The sequence below is a fragment of the Podarcis melisellensis genome (assembly GCF_964234715.1).
Source record: "Podarcis melisellensis genome assembly, chromosome: 1".
Taxonomy (NCBI): Eukaryota; Metazoa; Chordata; class Lepidosauria; order Squamata; family Lacertidae; genus Podarcis; species Podarcis melisellensis.
This window is the reverse complement of record NC_138528.1, coordinates 122,621,156-122,638,714: the sequence shown is the minus strand read 5'-3', so window position 1 is coordinate 122,638,714 and position 17,559 is coordinate 122,621,156. Positions and strand designations below refer to the sequence as shown.

Genomic DNA, 17,559 nt, shown 5'->3' with positions numbered 1-17,559 from the left:
CAACCTAGCAGTTCAAAAGCACGTCAAAGTGCAAGTAGATAAATAGGTACCGCTCCAGTGGGAAGGTAAATGGCGTTTCCGTGCACTGCTCTGGTTTGCCAGAAGCAGCTTAGTCAGGCTGACCACATGACCCGGAAGCTGTACACCGGCTCCCTCGGCCAATAAAGCGAGATGAGCGCCGCAACCCCAGAGTCGGTCACGACTGGACCTAATGGTCAGGGGTCCCCTTTACCTTTAGTTACTAGCCATGATGGCAACCTTTGCCTTTACTATCTTGAGGCAGCATGTCTCTGAATACCAGTTACAGGTGGGGAGAGCACTGTTGCACTCGGGTAACAGCTAATACGAAGAAGTGTGCATGCACATGAAAGCTCATACCAAGAACTAACTTAGTTGGTCTTTAAGGTGCTACTGGAAGGAATTTTTTTTTGTTTTGACTATGGCAGACCAACACGGCTACCTATCTGTAACTGGAGCTAATACTCTGTGCTTCCATCCAACTTACTAAGGATGGGTAAGGAAAATAATGCCTCATCTTCACTATCAACTCGTAACAGCCCTTTTGAGATCCAGCAGAAAAGTGCAGACATACCCAAGGCAACACAAGTAACTTCAAGGCCACCCTGGAATTTGAATGTGAGTTTCTCTAATATCAAAACCAGGAAAGATGACTTGTCATTTTATTTTATTATTACGTTTATACATTGCCTCCAAGGTGGCGTACAAAATGTTCTTCCCTCCTCCCTTTCTTTTATCATCACAACCACCCTGTGAAGTTGCTTGGGCTGATGGAATGTATCTGGCCCAGTAACACACAATAGGCTTCATGGTTGACTGAATATTTGAATCCCGGTCTTTCATTCCTAGTCCAACTTTGCAAATACTACACTATACTTTCAGCTGTACATTTGTTGTGAAACTTTACATCGCCTTACAACCCCATTCCAATCAGCTGCTACTTTCTTATAACAGGCCCTCTCCTGTATAAATGCATCCTCAGTCCCAGCATCTGCTATTTGGAGAAGATATAATAATAATAATAATAATAATAATAATAATAATAATAATAATACATTTTTATTTACATCCCGCCCTCCCCAGCCGAAGCTGGGCTCAGGGCGGCTAACAACAATAAAATAATACAACATTATAAAATTAATTCAAATCAAATTGATGGCAACCATTGGGCTAGAGTTCTGTGAAGATTGCCAAAGGAGGGAGTCAGGCTGTGCCCTGGCCAAAGGCCTGGTGGAACAGCTCTGTCTTGCAGGCCCTGGGGAAAGATGTCAAGTCCTGCAGGGCCCTAGTCTCCTGTGGCAGAGCGTTCCTCCAGATCGGAGCCACAGCCGAAAAAGCCCTGGCTCTGGTTGAGGCCAGCCTAACCTCTCTGTGGCCTGGGACCTGCAAGATATGACCTGCCATATGCCTTTTTGGAAAGGATTCTGAGATAGCAATATACTGCATTAACGCTATTCATATTCAGACCACTTCCTTTAAGAAATACGCATAGTTAAGCAAAGGCTGAAAAGCGTATGAAACAAGCCATACTAAACCACTCACAACATGACAAAAATGCTAGCGTCCCTCCCGGCATACATACAATGCTCTATTACAGATTTTAAGTTTAAGGCTGGTTGTTGTTTTTTATGTTGCTTTATTTTGGAAGAACTTTTGATTCTTGAAGAAATCTAGCTGCCTGTATGTAGCCTATAAGCAGCGGCGACTGCCCTGCAAATGAAAACCGCTCTCACACAAGCAGGAACGTGATCACTGCGCAGATCAGGGTTCACAAACACTGATAGCTACAGGGATCTAGAGATCTCACATGTTGGCAGTGGAGCACAACAACACGAGAGCTTGTGCCAGACACAAGGGTCTAAAAATAGAGTGGACGTCAGTCAGAACTGGCTGGCTGATCTAAGCAGAAGGCTGGGAAGATAGATACACACACTGCTTACATTACATAGGTTATTTTAATCTTATCTCTGGCTAGTGATGTATCCAGCTCAGGACAATGGTGTTTTTTAATATATATTTTGAAATATTCTTAAGATATCCTGGTCCCAGACCATTTCGTTTTATTTGTACCTTTTCAATTGATTTCAGAGTAGCCTTAAATATTAAGGCCAGCATTTAGAACTGAACCCAGAAGCAGACAATCAGTCAGTACAGTGGTACCTCAGGTTAAGTACTTAATTTGTTCCGGAGATCCGTACTTAACCTGAAACTGTTCTTAACCTGAAGCACCACTTTAGTCAATGGGGCTCCTGCTGCTGCTGCGCCGCCGTCGCACAATTTCTGTTCTCATCCTGAAGCAAAGTTCTTAACCTGAAGCACTATCTCTGGGTTAGCGGAGTCTGTAACCTGAAGCGTATGTAACCTGAAGCGTATGTAATCCGAGGTACCACTGTATAGCTGGACAGGGTTGGGGGGGCTTTAGCAAGGCGACCCCCAACAACCCAGCTACCCCACAGGTAACACACCACCATATTATATTTCCCACAATGCCCTGGAGCACCTGACATAGTGAAGCCAGCAGGTGGCGATTTAAGTTTCTGAAATGAACCAATAGTGTCTCTCTATTACGCATTTGTTCAATAGCACAATTCCAAACATTCCTCACTGAGTATATGCCCTGGAAATATACCCTATTTAGTTCAATGAGGCTTATTCCTCAGTAAGTATACTATGGGCTGAGACAGCTGCATTTGAACAATGTGGTGCATTATTTGTACGCTTGCAAAGGAGGCGTTAACGACTGAGCATGGATCTTCTGTGAAACGTCATTCGCGTTTTTCATTAGACCACTTAGACCCCTATCTCAAAGGCTGCCCCGTTTGATCCCTCACACGTTGTTTTCAACAAAATAGTTGGCATTAAGTTTATTAGCAATGCAATATTTATAAATCCCGATCACTCTCAGACTGAAGATGTAGAGCCTGGAAAATGCAGTTTGGACAGAGGGTGTGGTGGCTGAAATTGCAACCCCTGTGGCACGTTAAAAGGCACTTCTTTGAGCATTTCTGCTAGTGGAACAGAGAATTATACCTAGTGATTTGAAGTGCCAATCTAGGTTGCCGGTAATGCTGTGTTATAAGAATTTTTAGGTCATATATATAATAAATGTTCATAAATGTACCAAGCAAACACATATATAAATATATAAACCATGTGTCCAAAACCCACAGGAAAAGTCCTAAAGCCATTTTGACTCTCTCAGTCACCTCTAAACTTTCTCTACAAGGTCGAAGGAAATGCAGAAACCTCCCCATTGTCTCTGTCCTCACAAATCCTGCCTGCCTTAAAAGCACATTTAAGGTGTGAATAGGGTGAGCCTGTGACCTGGCTCAGGAATTAAGTATTACCATTACAAAAGAATGGCCAGGCTCCCCAGGTAATCCAGCCAAGTGACCATTAACAGGTAACCTGGCAGACAGGGTAAAAACAAGGCACTTAGATTTCTGTTGTAGACCGCCTTTTCTGTGATGTATGTATGATGTTTCTGCAGGTGGTCTTGAACTCCAGGGCGGGAATTTTAAAATGTCTATATAATGACTTGCACACCATTGTTCTGGGTTCCTCCTCCCTCCTGTGTGGGGTGAGTGAGGACCCTGTTGCAACAGATCAATAAAGATCAGGCTTACTAGCTGCTTTGCTTCTCAATATTCTCTGATTGGCCTCTGTTATTTTCTCCTACCAATAGAGAACCTACAAAAGGACTCTATATGGGCTCTTGGATATCCCATAAGGGAAAAAGGGCAGATTTTTGTTTATAACAGCTGCTATTTATTGACTGGCCCCCCCCAGCACCCTCTCAAAATCCGAAATGTCCAGAAAGGTTGGCGACACCTGCTATGGAGGGTCTACTCTCATATAACTCTTTCCAGAATTGATTTTTTTAAGGGAAATTTCTTCTTGGCTGCATTCACAAAAAGGGAAGCCTGCTTCCAGCGACAGCAGGGAGCACTGAGATGATGAAGGAGCACTTAAGGATTTGGCACGCTGCTCAGCTCGTCTTTCACTGGCCAGCCAGTTGCAGGATGAAGCGGGCTTCTCTGTGCAGAGACATTGCTCCAGCTCACTAACAATGCTCCTCATGCAAAAAGAACCTCGCTCCATAAACAGAGGCTCCCCACTTTTCCTCGCTTCTGTCTTCCTCGTCCTGTTTTCCTGTTTTCTGGCAGCATGAACGTTGGGAATTGGAAACAAATGGAGGGACAGATATTAAATTTGACCTCAGATAGGGGCTCTTGCGTGCTAGACTGCTTGCAACACAGTTCTGATTTTTTTGGAGGAGTATATTTTCCTTTGCCAGCAGTTTCATTATTGGTGAGGAAGCTTTTACAATAACCACTTTCCCTGGAGGCAGTTTTAATGCACGAGGCAGTAAATCATGACTGCTGGTTTGCCAATTCTAAGCCACTGTGTGGCAACTTAATGCAACGGTTTTTATGTTTTGTAAACTGCTGTTTTCTTGCTCCCTGAATTACAAGAGAAGGATATCATGTAGCTCCTACCTTGTTTCAAGGATCCTGTTTTATTTGCTTTAGTTCTAGTTACAGGTAGGTAGCTGTGTAGGTCTGCCGTAGTCAAAACAAACAAAAAATATATTTTAAAAATTCCTTCCAGTAGCACCTCAGAAACCAACTAAGTTTGTTATTGGTATGAGCTTTCATGTTCATGGACACGAAAGCTCATACCAATAACAAACTTAGTTGGTCTCTAAGTTGCTACTGGAAGGATTTTTTTATTTTATTTGCTTTAGGTTAGGATTGGAAGAAAGCCCTGAGACATGATCCAAGTGCACTGTACAAACATAATAATTAGGGTGTGCCATTTTAAAGGGCGAAACTTAATTTTTGAAAATTTCATCAGTCGAGGGGTCTTAAAAATATGTTTTTGAGTGTGAGGAATTCAAAGTTATTCGTTTTGTGACTGGACAACACTTATCTTGACAAATCTACGTTTGATTAAAAAGCACTGCTCCTGTTAAACCAACAAATTATAATTTTACATTCTGAAAATGTCCAGTAATGTTATTTTTAAAAAAATTAGTTTCTCTGCGTAAAACCTATCCTATTGGGAATAAAACATTACTTTGTAAACATAAAACAACATTAGTGTTATGTACTGAAGTTCTCACCCTGGCCCAGCAGGGGGAATACTGTAGATAGTTTTCACTCAGGTCCACATATGCAAATAAGGAATTGAAAGTGACGTTCAGGGATTGGATAGTTACAGAAAGTTGTTACTGTTGCTTTGTAGTTGAGCTCTATATAAGCAGGTTGGCTGAACCCTTCAGTTCAGTTCTGTTCTGGCCTGTGAATAAACAAGAGCTGTCTGAAGAATCACTGTGTCGTCTGATATGTTCACCCACAACTTAACACTTAGAAAGTAATGATAACAGTGAATTAGAAATATAAACAGCAGGTTGTCGTTCCTCGATATCAGCCACCGAATGGCTTCTTGGCCTCACATTTTTCGTGTATACACCCTGCCTGCTGCCCCTTGTTTCACACATCGAGCATAACAGCGCCCGTGTACAACTTGCATGGGCTCATCAATGAACTTATTTACTTCTGCTGTATCGCCAGCAGCCATTTTGTGTGGGGTTTCCATTCATGGCCCCGGCACGCCTTGGCAGAGAGCATGTAAGCTTGCTCTGACCCCATCCTGCCTTTTCCCGGGTCCAAAAGGACCCGCGTCAATTTGACGCATCTAAAATGGTCACTGCCTAAGTTTACATGTCAAAGGATGTCCAGATACCTGTCAGATATATATGCCTAAGGTGCAGCAGGACTGTGTTTGATGTAACAGGTGTTTATACAGAAGTATAACCATGATGAGCCACTTCTCTCTTGTAACATCTGAAGGCAGCCCTGTTTAGGGAAGTTTTTAACGTTTGATGTTTTGTTGTGTTTTTAATATCCTGTTGGAAGCCGCCCAGAGTGGCTGGGGAGACCCAGCCAGATGGGTGGGGTATAAGTAATAAATTGTTTTTGTTGTTGTTTTTGTTGTTGTACAATGCAGGGTCACCCAACAATACAGACAGAGAGTACGTTTAGGACTGAGAAAAAGAAGTACTTCATCCAAAAAAACACATTCTTATGAAATAAACTGAATCAAGATGGGGCAATCGCCATTACACAAAATGAATGGGGGCTAGGCTTGTTCCTTTTTTTTTAAAAGAGCATTTTTGCCTCACTTTTCAAGTTACAAAAGACTCCCTGGGCTGCATACAAAAATAAGTAATGAAACAGTTCCTGCCTTCACAATTACGGTCTCAAAAGGCAGCATGAAAGGGAAATGGATTGGGAAGGAGAAGGGGGGAAAACACCATCAGGGATTATTTCTTATTTATAAAGTTCCACAGGAAGAAATTCAGCAGGTCAAGGAACAATGGAAAAGCTGCTACAGTGGTACCTCAGGTTACATACGCTTCAGGTTACAGAACTTTGCTTCAGGATGAGAACAGAAATCGTGCTCCAGCGGCTCGGCGGCAGCAAGAGGCCCCATTAGCTAAAGTGGTGCTTCAGGTTAAGAACAGTTTCAGGTTAAGAATGGACCTCCGGAATGAATTAAGTACTTAACCTGAGGTACCACTGTACTTCCTCTCCCAGCAGACTGTGATGGTAGTCAATAGCTGGCAGGAAGGAGGCTATATCCAGGAATGATCATGTCTGACTTCTGCCTCCTCTCTCACTGATGGTCTGAACAGCTACAAACCATAATTTCTAAATAGAAGCACCATATTCAGAGGTGTCATCATAATTTTAAGGTCTTAAGATACATAAATGTTCATAAATGTACCAAGCAAACGCGTACATAAATATATAAACCACATGTCTGAAGCAGCACAGGAAGACAGTCCTGAAACCATTTTAACTCCCAAACTGACCAAATGTTTCTCCGCAAGGAGGGAGGAAATGAAAAAAAACCTTCCCATTGTCTCAGGAAGCAAGTAATTACCATCTCAAAGGAATGGCCAGACTACCGAAACGGCAATCTGATAAGGCATTATCAGATAACCTGGCAGACAGGAAAAACAATAACACTCAAATTTCTGCTGTAGACCACCTTTTCTGTGATGTATGTATGATGTATGGAGGGGTGGTCTGGAGCTCCAGGGCAGGGAATTTCAAAATGGATATATAAGGCCTTGCGCGCCATTGTTCGAGGTCCTCCTCCTCTCCCCTGCGTGTGGGTGAGCACCCTGTTGCAACAGTTAATAAAGATCAGGTTTACTAGCTACTTTGCTTCTCAATATTCTCTGGTTGTTCTCTGTTATTTTCTCCTACCGATAGAGAACCTACAAAAGGACTCTATATGGGCTCTTGGGTACCCCATAAGGGAAAAGGAGCAGTTTTTTTTACAGTGGAAGACCTAAGCAACCAACTTTAAGTCAATTTAGATTCAATCCTATAGCAGCTTATGTGGAAGTAAGCCCCTCTGAACTCAATGGGATTTACTTCTGAGTAGACTTGCTATAGCGTTGCACTGTCAGTTATGTCAGTGCCATTCTGCAGTAAAGTTGGAGGAAATCACCTTATATCTAAATTATTAGACCAGTACAATGCATGCATGCCCATGAGTAAGCTCTGTCAAATACAATGGTGCTTACTTCTGAGTAAATATGCAGAGGTTTGCATTGTTAAATACTGACTGGTAAATTTATCATTGAGACTGTAGAGTACTGAAATAGCTAATGATTGCTTATATGTGTAAATATTTGCAAGTAGGGTTTGAATAAGGAACAAAGGAAACCAAACAACAGGTAGCAATTAAAAGTCACATTGAAATCCATGAGTAAAGTCCAAATTCACTTCTCACTGCAAGAAGTGAGGTTACAGGGAGCCAGGCAGAGGGCCTTCTCGGTAGTGGCACCCGCCCTGTGGAACACCCTCCCATAAGATGTCAAGGAAATAAACAACTATCTGACTTTTAGGAGACATCTGAAGGCAGCCCTGTTTAGGGAAGTTTTAATGATTAATGTTTTATCACATTATTATTATTATTATTATTATTATTATTATTATTATTATTATTATTGCTGTTGTTGTTGGGAGCCGCCCAGAGTAGCTGGGGAAACCCAGCCAGATGGGCACCGTATAAATAATAATTATTACTACTATCATTACTGTTTAAACTTTGTGAAACCAAAACCTGTTTTGCATTAATAGGGTGAGAAAAGTGATTAACAAATGGATTTGTCTAGAGGTTCCTTAAAACAATTTTAAAATGGAGATGAAGAATCAAACTAAAACTCTCCATTATGTACCTTGTTATTTTATTAGATGTTTATCCCACTTGTCAGACAAATATTGTCTCCCAAATTTATTCAATTATACTTGAATAAATTAACTTGGAGTAGCAAAACTTTAAATTCTGCCACATGAATTTTCTAGAATGGGAAAAGTCATCCCACAATATATTTAAAGTAAAACATAGCTCTGTTGTTTTTGCTCCAAGAGACCAACGAGGCCCCAATGTTGGAATGGAAACCAACATTACCTTACTAAAGTGGTAGAAAGTTGTGTTTGAACAGGGCTCATCTCTCATCTCAACCATGGATGGTCTCAGTGGCAAAGTCACTCTTTGAGTCTCAGTGTCCTATCTGTAAAATGGCAACAATAATAAAAGAATATTGTAAAACATTCTGCATTTTGCTAAACATGTATTTTTAAAGTTTAAGAAACAAGGGAAAGTCGGTAGAATAACCTGTGGCGATTAGTCCTGCAATTCTGAGGAGGCCAATCCTATAACATATTTAAAGGTAAAGGTAAAGGTAAAGGGATCCCTGACTATTAGGTCCAGTCGTGGCCGACTCTGGGGTTGCGGCGCTCATCTCGCTTTATTGGCCGAGGGAGCCAGCGTACAGCTTCCGGGTCATGTGGCCAGCATGACTAAGCCGCTTCTGGCGAACCAGAGCAGCGCACAGAAACGCCGTCTACCTTCCCACTGGAGCGGTACCTATTTATCTACTTGCACTTTGACGTGCTTTCAAACTGCTGGGTTGGCAGGAGCAGGGACCGAGCAACGGGAGCTCCCCCCCACGCGGGGATTCGAACCACCGACCTTCTGATTGGCAAGTCCTAGGCTCTGTGGTTTAACCCACAGCGCCACCCGCGTCCCACATAACATATTTACTCAAAAACAAATTTGTTGACTTCAGGAAGCCTTGTGCATGATTGGAGCCTTAATGTGGAAGGGAGCTTGCCAAGCAACCCCAAACTGTTGTAAGGTTCCCTAATGGGGTCTTCTCCCCCCACCTACCCCTGAGGCTGCAATCCTACCTCCACTTACCTGGGAGTAAGCCCCACTGTACTCTGTGGGACTTAACCTCTGAGCAGACATGCAGTGTTTCCTATGAATCAGTGTTTCCTGTACAGTGGTACCTCGGGTTAAGTACTTAATTCATTCCAGAGGTCCGTTCTTAACCTGAAACTGTTCTTAACCTGAAGCACCACTTTAGCTAATGGGGCCTCCTGCTGCCACCGCGCCGCCGGAGCACGATTTCTGTTCTCATCCTGAAGCAAAGTTCTTAACCTGAAGCACTATTTCTGGGTTAGCGGAGTCTGTATCCTGAAGCGTATGTAACCTGAAGCGTATGTAACTAACAGTACAATCCTTTTGTTTACTGAGAAGTGAGCCCCTTCTATGCTCAGTGACAATTCTCAAGTATTATTGTTTGGTACCTTGGGCTCCTTTGGGAGGGATAGATATAAAAACAGTGTGTCTACAACTGCAGCCTAATAATAATAATAAATAATAACCCGCCCATCAGGCTGGGTTTCCCCATGTAAAGTGCTTCATGTCCATTGATGTTTTCAGTTCATGGGTTGTATCCTCTCCTCTTTCGGTTTAATTTGACTTCCGTTGTGGTTTGTGGGAGGAAAAAGCTCTTGCAAAGTAACGAATTTCAGGCGGCGAGGCGGAATCTATCTAAAACCGGCAAATAAAATTCTAATACCTCCCCAAGGAGGTTTTATATATATACATATATATATGCACACACACACACACATATATATATACACACATACATACATACATTGTTGTTGTTTAGTTGTGTCCGGACTCTTTGTGACCCCCCCCCCCACAGACACATATATATTATCGCCATACATAAACGCTGCATCATAAACGTCACTGTCCCAAGCATAACCCTTCCCCAACCACAAACGCAACTACAATCTGTTAAATTGTGGGTGAACATATCAGACCACATAGCGATTCTTCAAACAGCTCTTGTTTATTCACAGGCCAGAACAGAACAGAACTGAAGGGTTCAGCCAGCCTGCTTATATAGAGCTCCACTGCAGCACAACACTTTCTGTAACTATCCAATCACTGAACATCACTTTCAATCCCTTATTTGCATATGTGGACCTGAGTGAAAACTATCTACAGTATTTCCCCCCGCTGGCCCAGGGTGAGAACTTCAGTAGGTAACACAAACCTTCCCACAACTCACTAAGGGAAGATTGTAACACAGTCCATAATTAAACGCAAAATCAGAACTCCCCATTTCCAATTAAAACGTTAATTCAACAAAATGGCTGAACTTGACCCAAGGATACCAGCTTTGAAGTCAGTTATTTATACTTTCTACACCCCTCTAGGGAATCCCAGTGCCCGCCCCCCAACCACTGCTTTTGAATGACTCTTCCATTCAGTATTGGCGCGGGAAAGAGGAAATCGTCCAGTTTTGTTGTAGAGGAAGCTCTGGAGCATTTGTTTCCCTTTTTAAAATTTTATTTGCTAAGCATTTGCGGTCCGATCCGGTTGCGCGCCGTCGGGGCTTCCTTGCGCGTGGGAAGGAAACTGACTCGCTCTTCTGGTTTGCGCAGGAACTGCGAGCCGCTCAGCGCCACTCCCCAAAAAGGGAGCCTGGCCAACAAAGCTGTTGTTCGTCCGAACGGGTAATGGCGGACGCCGAAGTTTGGAGACTGCCATCTTGAGAAGGGGAAGCCACCGGGGAGCGCGGATCGGGAAGTGAGGTGGGGCGAGTAGGGCTTGCTCAGAGGTAAGGAGCGGTGTCCCCGGCATGGCGCGCTTTGTAAGGCGGTGAGGAAAAGGAACCGCAAGCCAAAACCGGGCTGCTTCTGAAAGTGCGGCTTGGAATAACTCCCAAGTTGTGTGAATGGGGTGGGAGGAGGAGGAGGAGGAGGGATCGGCGCCCGTTTCTCGCGAGCGCATGCAGGTTTACTCGGAAGTAAGCCGCGCCGAATCGCGCGCTCGCAAGTTTCCGCGGCGCGTCTCTCCTCTTTGGAGAGGTACCAGCTGCGGCTCCTCTGCTCTCGACCCCATTAAACGTTGGGGATACTTCTGAAGAAAGATTTTTATTTTTATTTTAAGGAAGTCGGCTTGTAAGGAAAGGCTACTTCGAGGGTTAACGTCAGAGCTGCGACATAAACCGCTTTTTATATAAAAAAGAACTGCATCGGGTGATAAGATAAGCGCGCTTTGTGCGCCAAGGTCGCCGTTTCGGTTTTATTTCTGGCCAAAGTACATACGCATTAGAAGGGCGTTACGCGTTGCCCTTGTTTCCGCCAGCATTATTCTTATTTTAAGGGTTATTCTTTAAAGGAAAAGGGAACATCCGAGGCTGTGACGAGAATGGCTTAACCTTTCTATCTTTGCCTGCCTTCCGCAAGAGAAGAAAGTCAAGGAGACGTTTTTAAAAAAACTTCTTACATGAGCTCAGTGAGAGCACTTTCCTGTTGATCTCTCCCCCCCCCTAATATTTATTAAGTTTCATACAAATACAACACATACTATAAAACCAATGAAACAAAAAGAAAAGAAAAAGAAAAAAGGAATACAACAAATATAGCAAATAATAACCAAAAATATAACCACAAACACATAGACATTAAAATTTAATTAATGAGTTGAACTTCCAACTTCATAAACATTGCTTGACTTCCTCTAATCTCTTCCATCTGAATTTCCTTGTAACTAAATGTAGCAGTTTTGCAATATCATCATTCAAAAAATAATATTCCAATTATAATCAAATTTCTTAACATTCCTATCCTGTTGATATCTTTACCCCAGTGGTTTTGTTGGAAGGTAACAGATCCTTTGTAAGCGAGCGCATGATTTCAGAGTGAACAGTTGTTCTGGTCACTTTAATGGGTTTTCGGAAAACTGCCACGTAAATATGCCAAGAGCCAATTTCAATGCAACAATAGCGATGCAATGGCAGGAATGCATAGCAAAGCAACATAACAGCCTGGAACCCTAATTCCAGATTCATTAACTTGAAGTGGTTTTTTAAAAGGCACAAAAATCCAGTTATTTACAATTAAGCCTATTTCTGATGGCATCCTTTACTGTATTAACTTAGATTGCAGAAATGAATGATTGGAACAAGTTGGTAGGCAAAAAATCCCCCACCTGCATAACATTTAAAGGATTTAGGTATGGAGGTTTATTTTCTACCAGACAGGTGTCTATTTGGAGTTTCCTGTTTGAATCATAATTATATTCAAAAGCAAGCGTTTTCCCCCTCAAGAGAAATTCTCAATCACATGCTTGAAAGAGCATGTGATTACATACGTCATTTTGAATTATTAGTTATTTCCCCTTTAGCCTGGAGTTCTTGTGAGTTTCCCAGAGGAAAGCCCCACATCCTAATTAGCAACAAAGTGGTTATATATGTACATCACATAGCCTCCCGCCCACAAAAAAAAGATTCCTGGGAATTGTAGTTTGCCCCTTACAGAGCTACCATTCACAGCACCTTTCACAACCTACAGTTCCCAATGTTGTTTTTAAGGTGTGTTTGCTTTAAATCAGGCATATCCAAAGTCTGTATCAGGGACCTAATCTGGCCTACTGGTTGGTTTAATCTGGCCCCTGTGGCAGTCTATTTCTTGGGGTAAAATCCTAAAAAAAAAAGTAACAACTTCAATTCTAAAAGAAACTCAACAACTCCAACCCTAAAAAAAGGTGGGTCGGCCCCCATGGCCCTTCACTTCATCAAAACTGGCCCTCTTTGAAAAAAGTTTGGACACCACTGCTTTAAATATATTATTTGTACATGACTGAGGAGGGAAAAATGCAGCTCAGTCAGGAATTGGGTGATTTGCAGTAGATCACCAACAAGGGTGTCTGACTCCCAGTTGTCTAGAAACAACAAAACTGTCAAAGGTGTGACTTTCTTCCAATATTGACCTCCAATTTCTGGCCTGAGCATGTGGTTCCTGAATTCCTAACATACGTCCACTCACTGAACCACGATTTTACACAAAGTACATCTCGCAAGCCTGAAATCTGCCCATCCCTGAACTGTTTCTCCAAGCAACTTGGGTGTAGCCAGACCTCCTCACTGGTCAAAAGATGAATTGGAGCAGCTGTGGAAATTACATACCCATTTGTTTCCATACAAAATCCAGGAAATGGAAGAGTCCACCTGTTCCTTTTGCAGGATCATATCCTTCTTCTTTGGGGATCACTCATAGTCGAGTAAGATTGTCTTCCATAAATACAGCCTTAACAGTGAGTCTGTAAGTGACTGTGGAGGCCAATTCTGGATCCACACGTCCTTCCACAGTGGGGACATAAGTTTCCGGGTGGGAGTTGATCACGTTGAGGGTTTGCCAAGCGTGCCTTCCTCTTAGCACGTTTCTCCCTTTCGTCCTGAGTTTGAGCATCTTCAAAGCCCATGACACCTTTGGTAAAGGAAGTTATCCAATTGGAGCGCTCACAGGCCAGTGTTTCCCAGTTGTCTGTGTTTATACTACATTTTTAAAGATTTTCCTTGAGAGAGTCTTTAAACCTCTTTTGTTGACCACCAGCATTATGCTTTCCATTTTTAAGTTTGGAATAGAGTACGTAGTTGCTTTGGAATACGATAATCAGGCATCTGAACAACATGACCAGGATCATGTTGTTGTTGTTTAGTCGTTTAGTCGTGTCCGACTCTTCGTGACCCCATGGACCAGAGCAAGCCAGGCACTCCTCTCTTCCACTGCCTCCCACAGTTTGGTCAAACTCATGCTGGTAGCTTCGAGAACACTGTCCAACCATCTCGTCCTCCGTTGTCCCGTTCTCCTTGTGCCCTCCATCTTTCCCAACATCATGGTCTTTTCCAGGGAGTCTTCTCTTCTCATGAGGTGGCCAAAGTATTGGAGCCTCAGCTTCACGATCTTTCCTTCCAGTGATCAGGATCATATTCTTTAAATTAAAGTAGGAGGTGGTAGAGGAGAGAGAAACCAGGAAGTTTCAGTAGTACATTATGGCTACTAATTTGAAATTATTATTACTCGTTAATTGTTTATGCTTTTATTCTGAGAGTGTGTGACCCTGCTATGTGCGACACAGCAAGCCAAATGATGGTTTTCCAAGCCTGCATGAACATGTAGGCTCCCAGAGAGGAGCCTTATGGGACTTTATTCGTTCGCAGTCCTTTTTACTGCCACCCTGAGATAATTTCGTAGCTAGTGAGGGAGGCGCTTAACCATGAATCCCCCTTCACACAACACACTAAGCCAAACTTTATGTTAGCTCCACACACCACAGCAGTCTCATCATGCCATAGATTGGTTTATCCTGTCAGGTGACCTAGTCCCGCGACTGTTTAATGTTTAAAACTTCCTCTTATCTTTAGAAGTCTAGACTCAGCGAGGAACCCGGAGCTACACAACTGTGGAAGAATTGGTTATGGATGTCTTAAAACAAATTGTCACGCAGCAGGAATACTATAATGGTCACCAAATAAGACAGGAATTCCCCAACTTGGCATCTATGGGCACTTTGCATTTTTTGTTTCATTTTTTAAAAAGGGGGATTTAGAAATTTAAGCATTGTTGTTTTTTAATGGCAGGCGCTTCCTTCATGGATAGAGGGGCTTTTCTGAATGGTGGGGGTGGTCAGGTATGCTGGGTGTGTTTGTGTGAGAAAAGGAGAAATGTATATGTTCTCTGCCCCTTGGCTTCCTTATTTGTTTTGCAAGAAAATACATCAAGGGGGATGACTGATTTTTAAAAGTATGCATGTGATGTGTGGAATGTCGTTGACATGACTTTCTTCTTCGCTGAGTGTAAAGAGTGGTATTTCCTGTGGGAATAATGTTTCTGATCAGATAATGGAGAACCCACATCCTCTGTCATTCTTGGTCCCCCAGGAGCTAATTTCAGGACTGAAAACATTATCTGGACAGCCGATACAGAAGGCTTTAATTTCTCAGGACTTTTGCCCATGAGCAGAAGGATCCAGCCAGCTTATGAAGAGGCAGTTTTAATTTCTAGGTAGGTTTGATTTGTCATGTCTTTGCTGAAATTTCGAGGAATATTCTTTTGGTCATTTGTATCCTATTATTGGGCTTAACCGGGATGCGGGTGGCGCAGTGGGTTAAACCACAGAGCCTTGGACTTGCCAATCAGAAGGTTGGCGGTTCGAATCCCCGTGACAGGGTGAGCTCCCATTGCTCGGTCCCTGCTCCTGCCAACCTAGCAGTTTGAAAGCACGTCAAAGTGCAAGTAGATAAATAGGTACTGCTCCAGTGGGAAGGTAAACGGCGTTTCCGTGCGCTGCTCTGGTTCACCAGAAGCGGCTTAGTCATGCTGGCCACATGACCCGGAAGCTGTACGCCGGCTCTCTCGGCCAATAAAGCGAGATGAGCGCTGCAACCCCAGAGTCGGTCACAACTGGACCTAATGGTCAGGGTACCCTTTACCTTTACCTTTATTGGGCTTAACCTGGTCTTTGGATCTTCATAGGTCATTATTGGGAAAGAGGCTGGGTGTCTCTTAAAATGCAGTTAGGTCCTTCTTTGATTCAATTTGGATCAATGCTGATTTGGGGGGAAATGCCGTATTTCGTAATAAATGGCAAGATAGATATGGACTGCAGATTTTATGCTGTCTACTGGTAGTGGGAGCGCACATTTAATGTCAGAGCCAATGGTTCTCTGATCAAAACCTCTGTAGCCTGCATAAATCCTATTCAGTACTTTATTCAGAAATGTATTCAGTGGGGTTTCCTCCCACATAAAGATGCATAATATTGCTGTTGGCTATTTGCAGTTTAGTAGTGCTGCAGAGAGCTTGCTGGGGAGACCATGCATTAAAAGGGGACTCAAAAATAACTTAAACAAGGTTTTAATAACAAAAACAAAAACTCCTTATACACTAAATACATCAACAACAATCCAGACCCAACCACCAACCCATCCCCCAGGGTAATGGGAAAGCTAGGTGCTGCTCCTTATATACTATGCCCAAATGCTGACACAGCTTAATTAACACAACCTAGCAGACCTGCTATGTTTCACAGCTGCAAGCCTGGGTCTCGTTATTTGCCTTGGTCCTGGCCCTTAAAGACATACACAACTTGTGAAACAGTAATGAGCCTTCACATTTTAAAGTGACCATTCAACAATTGCAACCTTAGTCTCATGGTTGCTTTATTTGAAATTTTCTGAAATTCTCTTTCGGAGTAGGTCTTCACTGTACTCCTTTTCAGTGTGGGAAGAGCGTACTTTTTATTTCATTTCATTTTGATCCTGCCCTTCCTTTAAGGAATTTAAGACAGAGTATCTCACCCCCCCCCTTTACCCCTCATGGAGAATGCGGATTTGAACCTGCCTAACTAGTGCAACCCAAAAGTCTTATTTGTTGATATTATTTGGGGAAAAGAGAGTCTGTCCCTTTAAGACTCCCATCATAGCCCTTCTCCAACCCTTCCTATCAGTTCTCTTATGTATCAGGCAGTCATTCCAGGTTTAAGTATTTTGATCCTTGGCATTCTTCTTCATTGACTCTTTGAATTCTTTCTGCATCAAACCTAGGAAAATGTCATAAGTGCGCAAGCAGGAAAATCCTCCCTTCTTTTGTGATGGATTGGCAGAGAATGGGCTTAAGCCAGTTATAGGCAAACTCTGCCCCTTCAGATGTTTTGAGACTATAGTTCCCATCATCCCTGACCACTGGTCCTGTTAGCTAGGGATGATGGGAATTGTAGTTCCAAAACTTCTGGAGGGCTGGAGTTTGCCTATGCCTGGTTTAAGCTATAGTAGCTGCCACTGAATTCAACAAGTCCTCTTGTACTACAGAGGTACCTCAGTTTAAGTACTTAATTCATTCCGGAGGTCCGTTCTTAACCTGAAACTGTTCTTAACCTGAAGCACCACTTTACCTAATGGGGCCTCCTGCTGCTGCCGTGCCACCGGAGCCCGATTTCTGTTCTTATCCTGAAGCAAAGTTCTTAACCTGAAGCACTATTTCTGGCTTAGTGGAGTGTGTAACCTGAAGCGTATGTAACCCGAGGTACCACTGTACTGTATTTTCCTTCCCCTCCATAATTTTTATAAGCTTTCAGTTGGAAGACACTGCAATTATTGTTATTATTATTATTAATAATAATAATAATAATAACAACAACAATAATTGCAGTGTCTTATTAATTTATAAATTATTCTCCAGCCACTCTGGGCGGCTTCCAACAAAGTACAGTGGTACCTTGGGTTACATACGCTTCAGGTTACATACGCTTTAGGTTACACACTCCGCTAGCCCAGAAATATTACCTCGGGTTAAGAACTTTGCTTCA

General features: G+C 42.8%; 1 protein-coding gene and 1 long non-coding RNA gene across 7 annotated transcripts in view; one reads left to right on the top strand and one right to left on the bottom strand.

The window, feature by feature from the left end:
- Positions 1–6,473: 6,473 nt before the first annotated feature.
- LOC309363776 lies at positions 6,474–10,700 on the bottom strand. Its single transcript, XR_014165585.1, has 3 exons — positions 10,665–10,700; positions 8,512–8,614; positions 6,474–6,710 (listed from the first exon to the last, which is right to left on the bottom strand). It is a non-coding gene; the product is annotated as an uncharacterized lncRNA (long non-coding RNA).
- Positions 10,701–10,869: 169 nt separating this feature from the next.
- The window catches only part of CFLAR (CASP8 and FADD like apoptosis regulator), a 43,960-nt gene continuing 37,270 nt past the window's right edge, over positions 10,870–17,559 (top strand). For 2 of the 6 annotated variants that reach the window (XM_081882922.1, XM_081882921.1), the window contains exons 1-2: positions 10,872–11,026; positions 15,134–15,257. The gene's annotated coding sequence lies outside the window, so the exon portion shown is untranslated. Of the gene's footprint in view, positions 11,027–15,133; positions 15,258–17,559 lie in introns of all 6 variants that reach the window. The other 4 variants (XR_014161936.1, XM_081882920.1, XM_081882924.1 and 1 more) reach the window with 3 other exon arrangements.